The sequence below is a fragment of the Nannospalax galili genome, unplaced genomic scaffold (assembly GCF_000622305.1).
Source record: "Nannospalax galili isolate Female #2095 unplaced genomic scaffold, S.galili_v1.0 scaffold91, whole genome shotgun sequence".
Lineage (NCBI taxonomy): Eukaryota > Metazoa > Chordata > Mammalia > Rodentia > Spalacidae > Nannospalax > Nannospalax galili.
In genome coordinates, this window is record NW_008332583.1 from 2,738,358 (window position 1) to 2,755,469 (window position 17,112).

The window sequence follows — 17,112 nt, forward strand, 5'->3', positions numbered from 1 at the left end:
ATTGCATGCACATGGTATACTTACATACATGCAGGCAAAACACTCATACAAATACATAGTACAAATGAGAGACTGCAGAGACGGCTCAACAGTTAAGAGCACTGACTGCTCTTGCAGAGGACCTGGGTTCAATCCCCCCACCCATATGGCAGCTAACAACCATCTGTAATTCCAGTTCTAGGGGATCCGACGCCCTCTTCTGACTTCTCCAGGCATTTCACAATGTGGGTGCACTTATATGCATGCAGGCAATATATTCCTACACATAAAAATAATAAAATATTTTAAAAATATACAAATAATTTAATAAAAAGATTAAATAAGCTGGACATGGTGGAGGACACCTTTTATTCTAGCACTCAGGAGGCAGAGGCAGGTAGACCTCTTTAAGATCAAGGCTAGTCTAGTCTACATAATGAGTTCCAGGCTAGCTGGGGCTACAGGGAGAACTTGTCTCAAAAAGACCCTCCCCGCCAAAAACAAAGATTAAATAGAGTAGCAGAATAGATTAACATTGTTCAGGCATTGAACTTCTACCTAAAAAAAATAAACCTGGGACATAGAGATGGCTCAGCAGTTAAGAGCACTGGCTGCTCTTGCAGAGGACCCAGGTTCGGTTCCGAGCACCCACATGGACCTAACAACCATCTGTAATTCTAGTTCCAGGGGAATCGATGTCCTCTTCTGACCTTTGTGGACATTGCACAACACAGGTACTCTCATACATATAAAATAAAAATAGCAACTAAAATATTAAAAAAAAATAGGTTGGGTATGGTGGCACATGCCTGTAATTCCAACACCTGGGAGGCAGAGGCAGGCAGATCTTTATGAGTTCAAGGCCAGCCTGGTCTACTAGCTGAGTTCTAGGCCAGTTGGTGCTACGGGGAGACCCTGTCTCAAAAAGACCAATAAATAAATAAATAAATAATGACCACACAAATGACCTTAGCAGGAAACTATATTTGTGCCATAGAGACACTTTTATTTTGGGGGTAATCAACAGCTACCTAATTGGACCATTTATTTACAACACAGGTACACTTATCACATCTGAAAAAACAGAAAAGTAGGAAAGCAAAAAGAAAAAGCATATGAGGCGAGCATGGTGGTTGTGCATGCCTTTAGTCCCAGCACTCGGGAGGCAGAGGCAAGCAGAGGGAGTTCCAGGCCGGCTGGGGCTACTCTGAAGAAGAGATGGCTCAGCAGTTAAAAACACTGGTTGTTCTTGCAAAAGACCCAGGTTCGAATCCCAGCACCCACATAGCAGCTAACAATTGCCCGTAACTCCAGTTCCAGGGGATCTGACAACCTCTTCTGTTCTCTGCGGGCATTGCACGACACGGCTGCACTTACCTACATGCAGGCAATACACGCATACACATAAAATAAAAAGAATAAATAAAATATTAAAAAAAGAAACTGTAAGCAGGGGCTGGAGAGGTGGCTCAGAGGTTAAGAGCACTGGCTGCTCTTGCAGAGGACCCAGGTTCAGTTCCCAGCACCCACATGGGAGGCTGAGGCAGGGGATCATGGATTTCCAGGTCAACTTGGGCTATATAATTAGATCCTGTTTCAAAAAAATAAAAAAGAGTTAAGAGTAGGGAGGGACACACACACACAGAGATGGGGGGTGGGGGGGGGAGAAAAGGAAGATAGAGAATAAGAGCTAATTGATTAAAAAGTACTAGAAATTCCATTGAAAACTGTTAGTCCAGATACAATTGCAGAAAATCATAGTGAAAATCAACATGTATTTTAGTTCATGTTGTCATTAGGGTTGGTAATAATAATATTGACCAATATTTTCAAATGTTTATGGCCCATGTGCTAAGTGCTATGCCGAGTACTTGGCATATGTCTTGAATTGGGTTCTTAAGAAATGCTTTCATTAGCATATATTATGAAATCATGACATCTGCAGACAAAGACTTAATCTGAGAAGCTTCTCTCTCTAATGGATAGAGGTGATTGCACGGAACCATGGCTACACAAGATGCCAGCTACAGAACAGCTGAGGATGCAGCCCTAAACAAGGCATTTACACCAGCATCTCTAAGGCTCAGCGTTCATAGCCAAAAGTGGGGTGGGGAGGGAGGACCAGAAGCTATGGAGAGGGGCTGGGCTGCAGAATGCTGTCTTCTAAGTATAACATGGCCATGGCAATCATGAATTTACAGTAGCTGTGGTTACTACCACTGGACCTACACAAGATTGGCCCAGTCAGCAGTCAGCTACAGTTGGGAGCAGATGGGCCTGCTATTTACTGCTGAACTACTGGCAGGAAATTAACAGATTCTGGGAGAGGGGGAGCCATAGTATCCAGTCATGTACCCTATTGGTGAGCCCATCAGACTTCAATGGATAGTTCTAAGCCCAGGTCATGCGGATGGCCTGGGTTAAACTCAGTGGGCAGTGGGAAGTAGGGGTTGGGGGTGCTGTCAGGGGTAAGAAAGAGAGAAGGGGGGGCAGTAATCAAGAAGATCTGACTGACCAGGGCTATGGTGCTGATTGTTATGATGTATTACATACATGTATGAGATTGGCAAAGAACACAATTCATTAATTAAAAAAAACTAAAAAAATAGATGTTTGCATAGCCTTACTAGTATCCAAAGCAAATCTGTGCAAATTAAATAATTTCTCATGTCTCTCAAAAATATTTTTATTAGCATATATTGTACACAATACTGGGCTTCATGGTAACAGTTTTGTATAAGCATTTATTGGATCATATTGACCCCTCTCTGTCCCCTTCCCTCCCCTGTTGTCCCTTTTCTCTTCTCCACTAGTCTGTCATCTACTTTCATGTCCTTTTCGGTTATTTTGGTCTTTTTTAGGAGAGGGTCTTCCTGTAGCCCCAGCTGGCCTGGAACACCCTATGTAGACCAGGCTGGTGTTGAACTCACAGAGATCTACCTGCCTCTGCCTCCTGAGTGCTGGGATTAAAGGATATGCCACCACGCCTGGCTTATGTCCTTTTTCCCTTTTTAACCTGATGAGTTTCATTAGGGCTGTTTATTGGAGTGTTGTTTGCCAGAACCCGGCACCTTCCTAGCGGCTAAGAAAGTGTCTCTCCCTCTTGGGCAGACCTGGGCAAAGGAAGAAGTTGAACTAGGATGCAGGTCAGAAAAATTCTCAGCCAACTTGGTGGGAGTTCTGATTTGAGCTGAGACTACGAAGAGATCCAGTGCTGGGCTGCAACAGCCCCACCTCAGTGACTAGGTCTAGGCTGTTCCAGGGAGGGGCTGACCTTACTTCAGGAGGGGCTCTGCACTTCCAAGGCTGATTCAGAGGCAACACACAGCAGCTGGACTTCCCTGAAGGGGCAGCTAGTGACCCAGCTCCACATTTACCAATATTATACAGTATTGAATGGAATCAGCATTGTAGCTCTGGATCAGTAGGATTGTTCCAGTTTTCAAATGGAGAAACTGTGGTCAAGAAGACCTAAGAAATTTGTCAAAACCATGAAACCAGGTCAATACCTAGATCATCTGAGTCCCCATTAGCCCACAAAACTGAGCATCAGATTCTAATGGGAAGGTAGTGTTTCCATCTTTACCTAAATATTCTAGTTTGGTTTCGGGTGCTGTTATAAAACACTGACCAAAAGAAACTTCAGGGAGGAAAGGGTTTTTTTTTTTTTTTTTGGCAACTTACAACATTGAGGGAAGTCAGAACAGGAACTCAAGGCAGGAGCCTGGAGACAGGAAGGTACCAGAGGCCACGGGGGGAACTCGGCGTACTGGCTTGCTTCTGCTGGCTTGCTCAGTTTCGTTTCTTATACAGCCCAGGGATGGTACCACCCACATGGGTTAGGCCTTCCTCCATCAATCAGCAAGCAAGAAAATGCCTCACAGACATGTCAATCTGATGGAGGAAATTCTTCAATTGAGGCTCCCTCTTCCCAGGTGTGACAGGTTGACAACCAAGATTAGCCATCATAGAAAATCACATTCGAAGACACACCTCTTACCAACGATCCCTTCTCCTACACCAGCCCTGTCACAGCTTTTGCCCATGGAGGTACAACATAGAAAATTAGAGTAAGGGGGTTGAAAGCAAGAAAAGGATGTTATAAATATGCAAAGATGAACTTAAAAGAGGGAATGTATGTTCCAGATTACACAATTTCTAGTTTCTGCTGTTCTTCATTCTTCTAGAATGATGAATTTTGTGTCCTGTGCCATTTCCTCTGAGGGCTGTTGACCACACTCTGAAGAAGAACAGAAGAATCAAAGCCCTGCCCCTTGTGATTTTATTTTGTCACCTGGATGATGATATCAAATAATTTTAGGAAGGACAAAGTTAGATTCAAATCTGCTTTTCCCCTACCATGACCTGGGTGTTGGCTTTCTCTGTATCTTGAAGCTTCCCCTGGCTCTTGCAGAACAGCTTGGCCGTTCCTGCCACTTGGCTTTTGTTTCAGGTCGTTACTTGATGGATGCTTGTCAGGACTTGTGTCTGAGCTCCAGTGTTGAGGTTTAAGAGAAGCCTTCCCCGAGTGTCATCTGTCACCTTGGTTTAGTTCTTCTTTCCTTTAAAGTTAGTGTCTTTGTTTAGCAGCTACGTAGGGACTGTGAGGCTCTTTTCCATTTAGTGTATATCTCAAACATCTGGAAAACACTTGCATAGGAAGGCAGTTGATTCTTTTCTTTTTTGTGAGACAGGATCTCACTGTAGCCCAGGGTGGCCTGGAACTTACTGTGTAGTTCATGTTGACTTGTGCCAGTCTCCCCAGTTCTGGGAATTAGGTGTGAACCATTCCAGTAGGCCTGGAAATCTACTTTTCAAAAAAAAAAACAAACACAAAAACAAAAAACAACCCAAGTCCCTCTCACAAAGTGGAAGAATGCACCCCATTCTTTCTGATCCATATAACTACCTTTCTGAAATGCTCTAACAAGCTTCTTGCCCTGTAGTGTTTATGGCCTAAATAGAGCAATAGAGAACATGTGTTTATGATACAGAATCTGCTTTCTTCTAGGTGAAAGAGGTGTTCCTAGGAAAAAAAAATCTAATCAATAGTTATTGAAAGAGTGAAGTTTGGGGCTGGAGAGATAGCTCTGTGGTTAAGAGCACTGACTGCTCTTGCAGAAGACCTGGGTTTGGTTCCACACAGCACTACATGGCAGCTAACAACCAGTTCCAGGGGATCTGATGCCCTCTTCTGGACTCCATGGGCATTGCACCATATGGGTGCACTTACATGCATGGAGGCAAACCATTCATACACATAATAAACAAACAAACAAATAAATAAGAAAGAGCAAAGTCTGCAGCCTGATGCAGCCTGGAGAATAAATGTGACGTATCTGTAACAAGTGGCTCCTTTTGTTATTACTGAGAAGAGAAGGATCTGGTTTGTGGAGGGGCTCTGCTCTACAGCTGCTCCCTTCCTCTGAAAATGCTCAAGATGTTCTTCTTTTCAGTTTCCTCACCCATGAAATTATGTGCCAGGCTGAGGGCTGATATGCCAAGACACTGGGATTTTGATCTCATCCCACCATTATTGGCAGCTGTGAACTTGGGAAAGCACATCTGCCCTCACCTCAGTTACCTCATCCCCAAACAGAGGAAAATGAGAGTCCCCACCTTCAAAGTCTGTTAGTAGGAATCTGGCACAAAATTTAAACGGAGGTTACAAACTTCAGCAATCAAATAAAATTTAAAAATCAAAACTGATACAAGAAATTCACCATGAGAAAATGAACAAAATTTTCAATAAAGACAAAAATCAGTGATGATGTTCTGCCAGCTATACTGGAGCCTGGGGCAAAGAGAAAACAGGTTGAAATAAGATTATGCTTGTAAGGTGCTTGGCACAGAGCCTTCCACATAGTAAATATACAATAGACATAAATAGTATTATGAAATAATCTCCCAGGTTTCTTCTAGCTATAAAATTGCTTAGCTACCAATTGTTCCTACAATGTAGAGTATTTTAAAAACATGGAAACTACTTATTTAATTTTAGACAATAATCCTGTAGGATTGGCCGATTGCCCACTATGCCTCAGTAAAAATACAGAATTAGTATTCTAACCACTCCAACAGCTATCAAAATACCCGAAAGCAAATCCTGAATCCATCACTCCAGCCTTGGAAGACAAAAGAGAAATGAGGAGGAACCCAATATTTCGGAAGCCCTTGTCAAGAAATTCCAGTGGACTCATATGAACATTTGAAAATTGCCCTGTTCTGACTTTTTTCTAGTTCCCTGTCTAGAACTTGTAATGCTAATTACTCTTGCCTTTACTTCTTCACATCTCCTATTCATGAGTCAAGGACTTTCTTTTTCCCCTAGAGATAAGAGTATGCAATTTGGGTGTCTTTTAGACAGACCCACTGAAGAGGTACTCCAATTGCCTCACACTATGTCCCTGTTCAGCATGGAAGAAGCTAGAGCGGTCTGCATCCTGATTCCGTATTGGCAATTTGGGTAACCCCTTCAGAGGATGGTGTGATAAGATAAGAATAAGAGGTAGGAATTGGCTAGGCAGTTAGGGTAAAAAGACCCCAAAGAAAAGTAACCAGTTTTTTCACTGAAACTTGCAATGTCCTTGGGCCTCTTAGCAACCTATTCCATTCCAAAGGCCAGAAATGTCGGAAATATTTGGGAGCTTTTATCTAATCCTTAAAAGATTTTAGGGTTACCTCTTCAGAGAGGAGAATGTTAGAGTAGCCAAAAGCCCCATTTAAAAAAAAAAAATCGAAGAAGAAGAAAGAGTACATGATGATATCAGGAAAAAGTGATGAGGAGATATGGGAGGAGTTGGAGGGGACGGAGCGGGCATGGATTTGATCAAAACACCTTATATGCATGTATGAAATTCTCAATAAATTACTTATTTAAAAAAATATAGAATTAAGGCTATGAAAAAATTTAAAAAGTTACATTCTAAGTTTCTTTTATGTGCACCCAATCAATGCACTAAAATATTAATATAATGTGAGGACAAAGTCTGAATATGGCCAGAAACAGTTCCAACATAAATGTCCACCGCTTACTCAGAATAGCCTGTTACTATCTACGTTTTTTTTTTTTTTTTTTTTTTTTTTTTTTTTTTTGTCTTTTTTGAGCCAGAGTCTTCCTGCAGCCCCAGCTGTCCTGGAACTCACTATGCAGACCAGGCTGGCCTTGAACTCACAGAGATCTACCTGCCTCTGCCTCCAGAGTGCTGGCATTAAAGGCGTGCGCTACCAAGCCCGGCTAACTATTCACCTTCTTAAGAAACACACATCGAAGGTCTGTTATGTTCCATGGTACCAACTAGATACTGGACATACAGAAAGAAAAGAGGCGTACATACTGCCCTTGGAGCCTCTAATAGGAGTTAAAATATGCTGGAAAACACAGTCTATAAGGTATGTGAGCGCTATTTCCCAGGAAAAATGCAACTTACAGTGTAAGGGCTCATAATGGGAAATTATTTCCATAAGAATTATTGTGACAACATCTAGATACATACTTAGAGCCCCACCATTCAACACTTTTCATCCATTAACACTGACCCAAAACACATTTTAAAAACACTTAAAAAGCATTATGTAAATACCGAGGAAATCAGAAAGGCCCTGAGCACTCATTTGTACCTTCAGATGTTGACCCTTGGCTTATGAGGAGTTACAGGGACCCAGTAAGCTGTTTCTCGAAATGCCACGGAAAGTATATTCTTTAGTGAGAGGAGAGACAAGGGGGACAAGGAGGAGGCGGGAGTGTGACAATCCTCCAGAGCCACCTCTTTGAACCCCACATCTGTACCAGCTCCATGTCTGCATGGAGTTACTGAGCTGGAGATTGAAAGCACAAACATCGAGTTAATAAAGACCAGGAGGTACTCTGCCCTCTTTCCCCCGTTCTGTTATTTGTTTTGTTTTTGTTTTTTTTTCAGACAGTGTCTCACTCTAACCCCAGCTGTCTTGGAACTCATTATGTAGACCAGACTGGCCTTGAACGCACAGAGATCCACCTGCCTCTGCCTCCCAAGTGCTGGGATTAAAGGCGTGCACCACCACACCTGGCTTTTAGAGATATTTTTAAATTGTCACTAAACTCCATTGTTCTCTTTATCCTCCATTTGTAGAATAGTGCCTACGACTTGATTGCGATCTAATTTAGATGATTGTAGTTACCTAGTGCTGGCTATGAGGTTTAGACTACCTTTTTTTACTCTCTGCTGTCTACCTCAAGAATGTGGCTGTGGGGCTGAAAAGATGACTCAGTGATTAAGAGCACTGGTTGCTCTTGTAGAGCATCCGAATTCAGTTCTCAGTACTCACATGGTAGCTCACAACCACCTAAAACTGAAGTTCCAGGGGATTCAGTGTCCTCTTCTGACCTCCATGGGTACCAGGCACACACAGGGTGCACATATATACATACAGGGAAACACTCATACATTCACATCTACATAAAAATAAATAAAACTTACAAAGAATGTGATTTCAAAAAGAATGGTCAGAGCACGCACAGCCCAGAGAACTGAGACATGGTTGAACCGGGGCTAGGTGGACTGTTTTTCATGTGATTGTGTGATCAGATTTGGTAGTAGATTTGCTTTTATTGCAACAAAGTTGGGGGTGTGTAGTTTACATTGACCTGCTTCCAAGTATGAATCAATTACCAAACAACTATGAAGTACCCTCTTTGAACTTGTTATCTACTAAATATTCCCTGATATTTGCATTAGCTGGCTCACACTGTCCTGCTACAACGGTACCAGCCCAGCAAAGAGTTTGTTCAAACACTAAAGCTTATCATGAATCCTTTGGTCCTGGATTTTATCAGTAGAAAAATCATTTAACGTATAGAAAAAAATACACACATGAGTACCCTTGGAGTTTGAGAATTTGAGCATTCATGTTATATGGCTTCTAGGCTTTTCTAAATCCTTCTTGGGAAGGTCTTTCCCTATGCAAACCACATGCTTTCCTTAACTTCTATGTAAGAGCTGCTACCAATCGGCAGTCACAAAATAAGCTCCATGTGAAGGAATGGTGTGATCACACAAGGGACAGAGGAAGGGAGCGTTCACAAAGCACATCCTTTCCCCTGAAGCTCAACAATTCGTGTGCCGTGATAAATCACAGATACAAGTAGCACAGGGATTTAGTTTAGAGTAGGGTGCTGGTCCCTTAAGCTGAGGTTGATGAGGGACAGGGTGAGGTAGGTGACACTTAAGGAGAGTGACCGAGGCATGAATGCTGTATTAGTTGTTTGGTTTTTTGCTGCTGTGACAAATGCCTAAAAGAAACAATTTCAAAGGCAGAAAGACTTATTTCGATTCAAGTTTTCAGAGGTTTGCAGTTCACAGTCTGCTGACTCCATTGCTTTGGGCTCAAGATAAGATCGAGTACTGGGGCTGGAGAGCTGGCGCAGCAGTTACGAGCACTGGCTGCTCTTGTGGAAGATCCAGGTTCGAATCCCAGCACCCGCATGGCCAGCTATCAACTGTCTGTAACTCCAGTTCCAGGGTATCTGACACACTTTTCTGACCTCTGAGGGTATTGCATGACAGGTGCACTTACATACATGCAGGCAATGCATTCATACACACAAAAAAGGAAAAAGACAGAGCACCATGGTGGAGATGGCATGGACATCTCACTTCACGGCAGGTGGGAAGCAGAGACCTGGAAGAAGAGATGTGGGACAAGGTACAGCTCCCGATTACTCTCCCCTGCCCCAGTAACCTAGTTTTCTAACTAGGCCCTACTTCCAAAGCTTTCAGTCACCTCCCAATGATGCCATCAAATTGCAAATCTATCCATGGCTTAAACCACTGGTCAGTTCATCGCCCTCAGCATCCAGCCATGTGGTAAGACTTCAACATGAGCCATTTCTAGGATACTTTAAACCCAAACCACAACAGATACATGTGTACATTTCTTCCCCTTAGTTAAAAAATACGTAGGTGTTGTATGAGCTTTTCATAAAGGCCATTCATTATGGTCACATATAAAATACGCTTTTCATAAAGGCCATTCATTATGGTCACATATAAAATACGGTGACTGCCAATCTCTCTGTGGGGTGGGGTTAAAACTCAAGATCATGACAAGAGATATGGACAGGATTTTAGCACACTTGCTAAGGCTATTGAGAATCAGATTAGATCAGCAAAAAGAAATTAGATAATGGGAGGGGGGCAATTAAAGGGCTGGAGAAGGCTTTTAGTTGCATAGCAGCATGGTGCAATATTTTTGAGAAAATGGGATTTTCTAATAAATAAGTAGGCGTGTGAAATTAATAATGCCTTGGTGAGTGGCTGAGGCATTATACACCTTTTTCTGATCATCTCTAATAAGTTTAATGGAAAAGAGGAATCTGTAAAATTCAGAAAATTGCAAAAGGGATGGAAGGTAGCAGGCTTGTTTGGCAGGAATGTGGATCATTAAAAACTCTTTTTGGAGAGTGGCGTGGCAGTGTTTCCTTCAGGCTACGCCACAGTAGCCAGCACTACCTAGGTGATGGCATCTTTAACCACAAAGGCTGTTCCTTGTTCGTGCTGTGCATTTGGAGGTCGTTTGGGGTTCCCTTCTATACTGGATTCACTTCAGGATCCAGTCTGGAGGAGAAGCTGCTGGGCAGGACACCAAGCATCGCCGTGGGAAGAGGCTCAAGGCGATTTCTAACTGGCAATAAAAGAGATGATATATCTCCCCGGTGCTCACAGCATATTGGCCGAGTTTCATGGCCTTTTACTGGCAAGGGGATAGGGAGGTTCAAGTCTGTGAAGCTGTGGAAGACTGAAAGCCAAAAATACTCTAGGATGTGGGCAGAGGGCTGCATCAGACCTTAAACTATTAGAACCCAAATGTCTCTTTTGATAGATGCAATTCGAGTACAGGGACTTCATCCTAAGAAAATACCACTGGAAATCCCCAATCCAGAGTGTTCAAGGATCGTCCTTCTAGTATTCAAAAATCTGAATTTAAAACTTAAAATAGCTACTAAAATTTAAAGCAACTGGGGAGGTGGCTCAGTAGATAAAGGACTTGCTGTACAAATGTCAAGACCTGAGTTTCAAACCACCAGAACCAATGTAAAGCTAGGCACGGTAGTGTAATCCCTGTGTTTCTTTTAGTCCCAGCACTCAAGAGGCAGAGGCAGGTGGATCTCTGTGAGTTCAAGGCCAGCCTGGTCTACATAGTGAGTTCCAGGGCAGCTGGGGCTACAGGGAGGCCCTGTCTCAAGAATTATCATTCCCACATTGGGAGCTCGGTGAGTAAAGCTGCACAAGCGTGAGGATCTGAGTTTCAATCCCCAGCACCTATGTAAAAAGCTGGGCCTGGCCCATAACCTGGCCTGGCCTGGGCCTTGCCCATAACCCCAACACTCTGATGAGCAGAGACTGGGGCTCACTGGCCACTCAGTCTAGCCAAAAGATGGTGAGCTTCAGGTTCCGCGAGAGAGCCTGTCTCAGGAGAACCAAGCAGGGAGCGATAGAGAAGAACTCCTGCCATCTCTCTCTTCCACATGCGTGAGCACAGGATGCATTTCATGTATCACACACAATAAAAATTATCAATTAATACAAAAGAAATACAGAGGACAAGTGAACCAATGAGTCAATCAAGGACATAGACAGCTGTAGACACAAAATTCCCAAAGTGCCTTAACCAAAAAAGGAGTATCAGTCCCAGTTCACAGGCAAAGAAACCAGGGTCCAAAAACGTCAAATGTCTTGTCTGAGGTCACATAGACAAATGGCTCTATGGCTAGAGGCTTAGTGGATATGAGAATTGTGGCTGCCCCTGGGCACTGGGTGGGGCAAGGAGGACCGACAGGAGCTGGATACACAGCTCAGCCATTAAGAGCACTGGCTGCTCTTGCAAAGGACCCGGTTTTGACTTCCAGCATCCACATGGCAGCTAATCACTGTCCATAACTCCAGTTCTAGAGGATCTGATGCCCTCTTCTGACATGTGCAGGCGTTGCTTGACATGTGTGCACTTACATGCTTGCAGGCAAAACTCTCATACATATAAAATTAAAAAAAAATTAAAAGTGAGAAGACATTCATTCTACTTCACAGTATTAAAGTTATATTTCCTTATTAAATTCTTATTTTTTTAAATAAGTGTTTAGCCTACATGTATGTTAGTGTACCCATGTCATACAATGCCTGTGGAGGCCTAGTGGAGGGCATCTGATCTCCTGGAATTTGAGTTCCAGGCAGTTGTTAGCTACCATGTAGGTACTGGGAACTGAACTTGGGTCCTCCAGAAGAACAGCCAGTGCTCTTAACCACCAAACCATCTCTCCAGCCCTCTATTTGTTTCTTTTATAACAAGCATGTTTTATTTTGCAAAAATAATAAAAATATCTTTGTTTTAAAAAATTTGAAGTGATATATTTTTGGGAAGAATGGAAATTGTGCAGAAATCATATGAGGATCTTTGGGGTGGGGCTCGGGGAATCAACAAATATACTAGTCACATAAGTAGCTGAGTTATAGCAGCATGAGAAGAAATGTTTTATCAAAGTGACTATGTATCTAAAACAAAGATGGGCAGGGTGAACCTGGTGAGGGATGCTGCATTGTGACTGTTTCTTGAATGAGGTAAAAAGCTGTCTGTTCACTTCTGATAGATAGAGAACACTGGCTGTCCACATTCAGCTTGGTGAACCTGTTTATTTATTAGAATTATGACAGGGATTACTTACAGATGTCTCAAAGACAGCTACCCTGTTGGGAAGTTCTACCCCAGCAAGTTGGACTCAGGGGCAACGATAGTATTGAAGAGGCCCACCTCAGTCAAGGGAGGAGAAGGACCTTGTGAGGACCTCATGAAAACTCAGGAGTCTTATGAGAAAGCATAATAGGCATGATCTCATGAGAGTCCTGTGCAGGTGACTGCATGGCAGTTATGTTCAACCAGGAGGAAACAGCTTCAGCGCACCCTCAACAGAGGGCTCTCTCCATGAGGGAGCACCACCTAGCAAATGGCTGTTGTGTGATTCTAACAGCTTCCTCCGTAAGACCAAAGGCCATCTTGAGAGGCTTTTGGTAAACATTGAGGATGATGAATCACTGCAAACAAGTAGCAGGGTTTATAAGGAATAACTCATGTCAGGCAATTTGACAGCCCTTTAAAAACAAAATGATTAGGGTGGAAAATGAAAGAGCCTCTGCATTTGGATTTCAGTGATGCTCTCTCCAGAGCCCCTCCTACAGAATGCTGTCAGAGGGACTGGTGCTCAGGTTGTGGTGTGGATTCAGATAAGCAAGAGGAAGATACTTGGGAGGATGCGAAGTTGCATGCACAGTGCTATTCATTCCAGTATTGCACGAAGTAGGAAAAGCTAGAAATGCTTGAGCTATCACCAGTGGGGTATATTAGCACCCTTTCTTTTCCTTCTTATTTTTTTTTAAGATTTATGTATTTATACATTGTTCATATGAGTGTCTTGCCTGAATGCATGTAAGTGCATGCAGTATCACCATAGGTGAGAGGAGGGTTTCAGATCCCCTGCAACTGGAGTTACAGATGGTTGTGAGCTGCCATGTGGATGCTGGCAATTAAACCCAGGTCTTCTGCAAAGGCAGGCAGGGCTCTTAGCTACTGAGCCAGCTCTCTAGCCCCCTAGCTATCTTTTGATCACTGTAACAAAAGAGCTGATGTAGACAAAGAGGATTCATTGTGGCTCATTGTTTCAGAGGGATCAGCCTATGCTTGGCCCCATTCAGGTGGGCAGAGCATCATTTTGGCAGGAGGGCATGGAAGAGGGAGCTGTTCACTTCATGGCAGACAGAAAGCTGAGAGAGAGGAGGGAACTGAGGATCAGGCATACCCTTCCAAGTCACACTTCCAGTGACCTGCTTCTTCAAGATAGGCTCTACTTCCTGATGTTTCCTCCCCATCCCAAGCATTCAGGTCTGGCTGGGCATATAGCATTTTAATGTAACAATGGAAACTGGTTCAAAAACACTGGATCTTTCAGGTGAGCGGAATACTATGTAGCTCTAGTCAGGGATTAGCATCTGGGACCCATTACCAATCTGTTCTAAGAGTTAGGGATGCTTTTTTCTTCTTCGGTCTTTTTGAAGCAGGGTCTCTCTGTAAGCCCCAGCTGTCCTGGAACTCACTATGTAGATCAGGTTGGCCTTGGACTCACAGAGATCAACCTGCCTCCGCCTCCCAAGTCCTGGGACTACAGGCATGCGCCACCACGCCCGGCTAGGGATGCTTTTTATTCTTTTAAATGGCTAAAAAACTTAACAAAGCATAATTTTTCATGATGGGTGAAAATGCGTTGTGAAATGAAATCTTGTCAAACAGCATACTTCTACCAGTGTTTTGGCTCTGGCTGCCTTTAGGCTGCAATAACACAACTGAGTAAGTGCGACGAAGACCCAGTGGTTGGCAAAGCCTCAAATATTTACTGTTAGAACCTGAGCAAAATAATTTTGCAAGTTGTTGTGTGACTTTTCCTAGGGAGATGTGAAGAAATATCTGTTCACCCTAGGTAGGACACCAGCAACAGACCAAAGAAACAATTCCGTTCAAGTCCAGCTTAGTGAATGTTCTAGCTTGTCTCCTTTTTCTTTGTTTTTTTTTTCACAAAAATATTTTATTTATTATTTTTATTTTATGTGTCTGGGTGTATTGCCTTCATGTAGGTAGGTGCATCCTTGTTGTGCAATACCTAAGAAGGTCAGAAGAGGACACCAGATCTCCTGGAACTGGAGTCACAGATGGTTGTTGGCTGCCATGCAGATGCTGGGAGTCAACCTAGGTCCTCTTCAAGAGCAGCCAGTGCTCTTAACTGCTGAGCCATCTCCAGCTCTAGTTTCCTAGTTTGTTTTATTTTTTTTTGCCAATTAAAATAATTTTTTACTACTTTTAAAATTACATTTTAAAATTAATTTGCTAAGAGAGAAAGAAAGAGAGAGAGAGAGAGAGAGAGAGAGAGAGAGAGAGAGAGAGAGGGAGAGCACCATGGTCTGTGTATGGAGGTCAGAGGTTGGTTCGGTTCTCTCCTTATACCATGTGGGTCCTGGGGGGAACTGAACTGAAGTCATCAGGCTTTGTGGCAAGCTCCATAACCCATTGAACCATCTTGCTAACCCACATGCCAGTTTTTGACTCTGCAAGCTTAAAGTTAAAAATAGCAATCATTACCTATGATTAAAGTGTTCTTAACTGATTTTTCTATTTCAAGGTGTCATCAGTAGATGAACTTTCACCATCTATTTCAAGGTATTACCAGCAGATGAACTTTCACCATAATGAGGAAAAGAGATTTTTGTCTTTGGCCTCCTGCTCTTGCCAGCTTTTATGAGTGAAGCAGTAAATGGACAAAGAAGGATCAAAGCCAAATACACTTGCAAGGAAAAAAAGAGTTCTGAGGTAAAACAAAGCTTTAAAAAAGTATTAGTTGTTGGAGTGGTTAGAATCAGTGTCTGTTCCCTCTCAAAGGCTTCTAGATGGGGGGAGAAAAAAAATTTAGCCCAAGTTTTAGAACAATAGTAGGTTGTCTCCCTTAGCTACAGGTGGGCACTACAGTATTGGAGACCAAGATTTGAAGTAACACTTTCTGGTTAGGAACAAAATCATCAATGAGAAATAATTGTCTAAATAACTTTTTATATAGACTTAAGCCTAATGTCTGGGTAGTGTAATCCCTTGAACTCTTAGAGAAATATGCTGATGACTTTACACTTTGGTTATACTTTCCTTTTTGGTGTTTAAGACCATACAGTTGACCCAAATAAATCAAGTTATTTTTACACTTAAGGTCATTTGAGGATCTGTTCCTCGGGGATCACATGGGCTTGGGAGGAGCTCCTGGCTCCATCTTTTACCAGTTCCATCTGTGTGAAGATAAGTCAAAGGTCCTGCTCGACCATGTCTGGCTTCACTTGGAAGCATGAATGACATGTTTTTTCTCTGAGTTGACTCTCCTCTTTGTAGACTGGACACTGGTTCAAGTCCATCTCGTGGGGTCTCCATGGCCTCCCTGAACAAGGGAACAGGTGACTCGCCACAGTTACAGGACATTTTGAGATACGTTCCATAGTCCCCTGGAACTTATTTGACCTTGGAGGGCAAGGGGCAAAAACTGTCCTTTAAGTCCCTCTGATCATGTAAGTACAGGCTTCAAACTATGACTGTTAAACATCCAATAAGGTTAGTTCCACTAGTCTGGTACTTTTAATTATTATGTGCTGTGTAGCTAAGGCTTGGGTAAAAAACCAAATATTCTCAGATAAACCTTGACTAGATATATATTTTGCTCCATAAACTAGTTGACTAAACTATGACTATAGAAAATTTATGATTATGTGTATATTATTTTTGTGTCATCCTTTATATATCATAACAAAGCTACACAGACCTTCATCACTTGCTTAGGCTTTCTCATTTTTTCTATTTTGGAAAATATCTCCATTCTCATATCCTTTTAACATCTTTTACATTCTCATTTTCTTTTTTTTTAAAAATTATGAGATATAATAGCACTAACAAATAAATTTCCATCACTTGTGAGACTTCTTTTTCTCAGATTGCTAAGCAATGCTTATTCCCTTTTAAGGTTCTAGTGTCAAGCCAATGTTTGATTAAAGTTTTACTAGGGAACCAATGAATTTATTGAGCTTACTTACCAAGATAACTTAGGAGTTGCTGAGGTGTATATAGGACCTGAGGGTATGCACACTGGAAAACCTTTACCCAGCACTGGGTCATGCCTTCTCTTCCTAGCCTTCCCCAGATTGTATACTTAAGCCCTCCCCAAATCCAGGAGGCCATGTGTGATTAGAGCCAAATTACATACAGTTGGCTGGGAAGAGTGGCTGGATAATCTGGTGAGGGTCCAATGACCCTGCTTGGCCCTCCCTTAATGAATGAGCACAACCATCAACGAGCCCAATGGTGACGATGTTTAGCGATCAGGCTCAGCTGAAATCGTGATGATGGTAGTTATTTCGCGCAGAAGGGACTGCTGTATAGCATCATCTTACTTAAAGGACCTGGAATTTAAAAGGATTTGGTGCTAGGATCCACATATAAGGGAGAATATACATCGTTTGTTTTCCTGAGTCTGTGTTACTTCACTTAGTATAACACTTTCTAGATCCATCCATTTACCTGCAAATG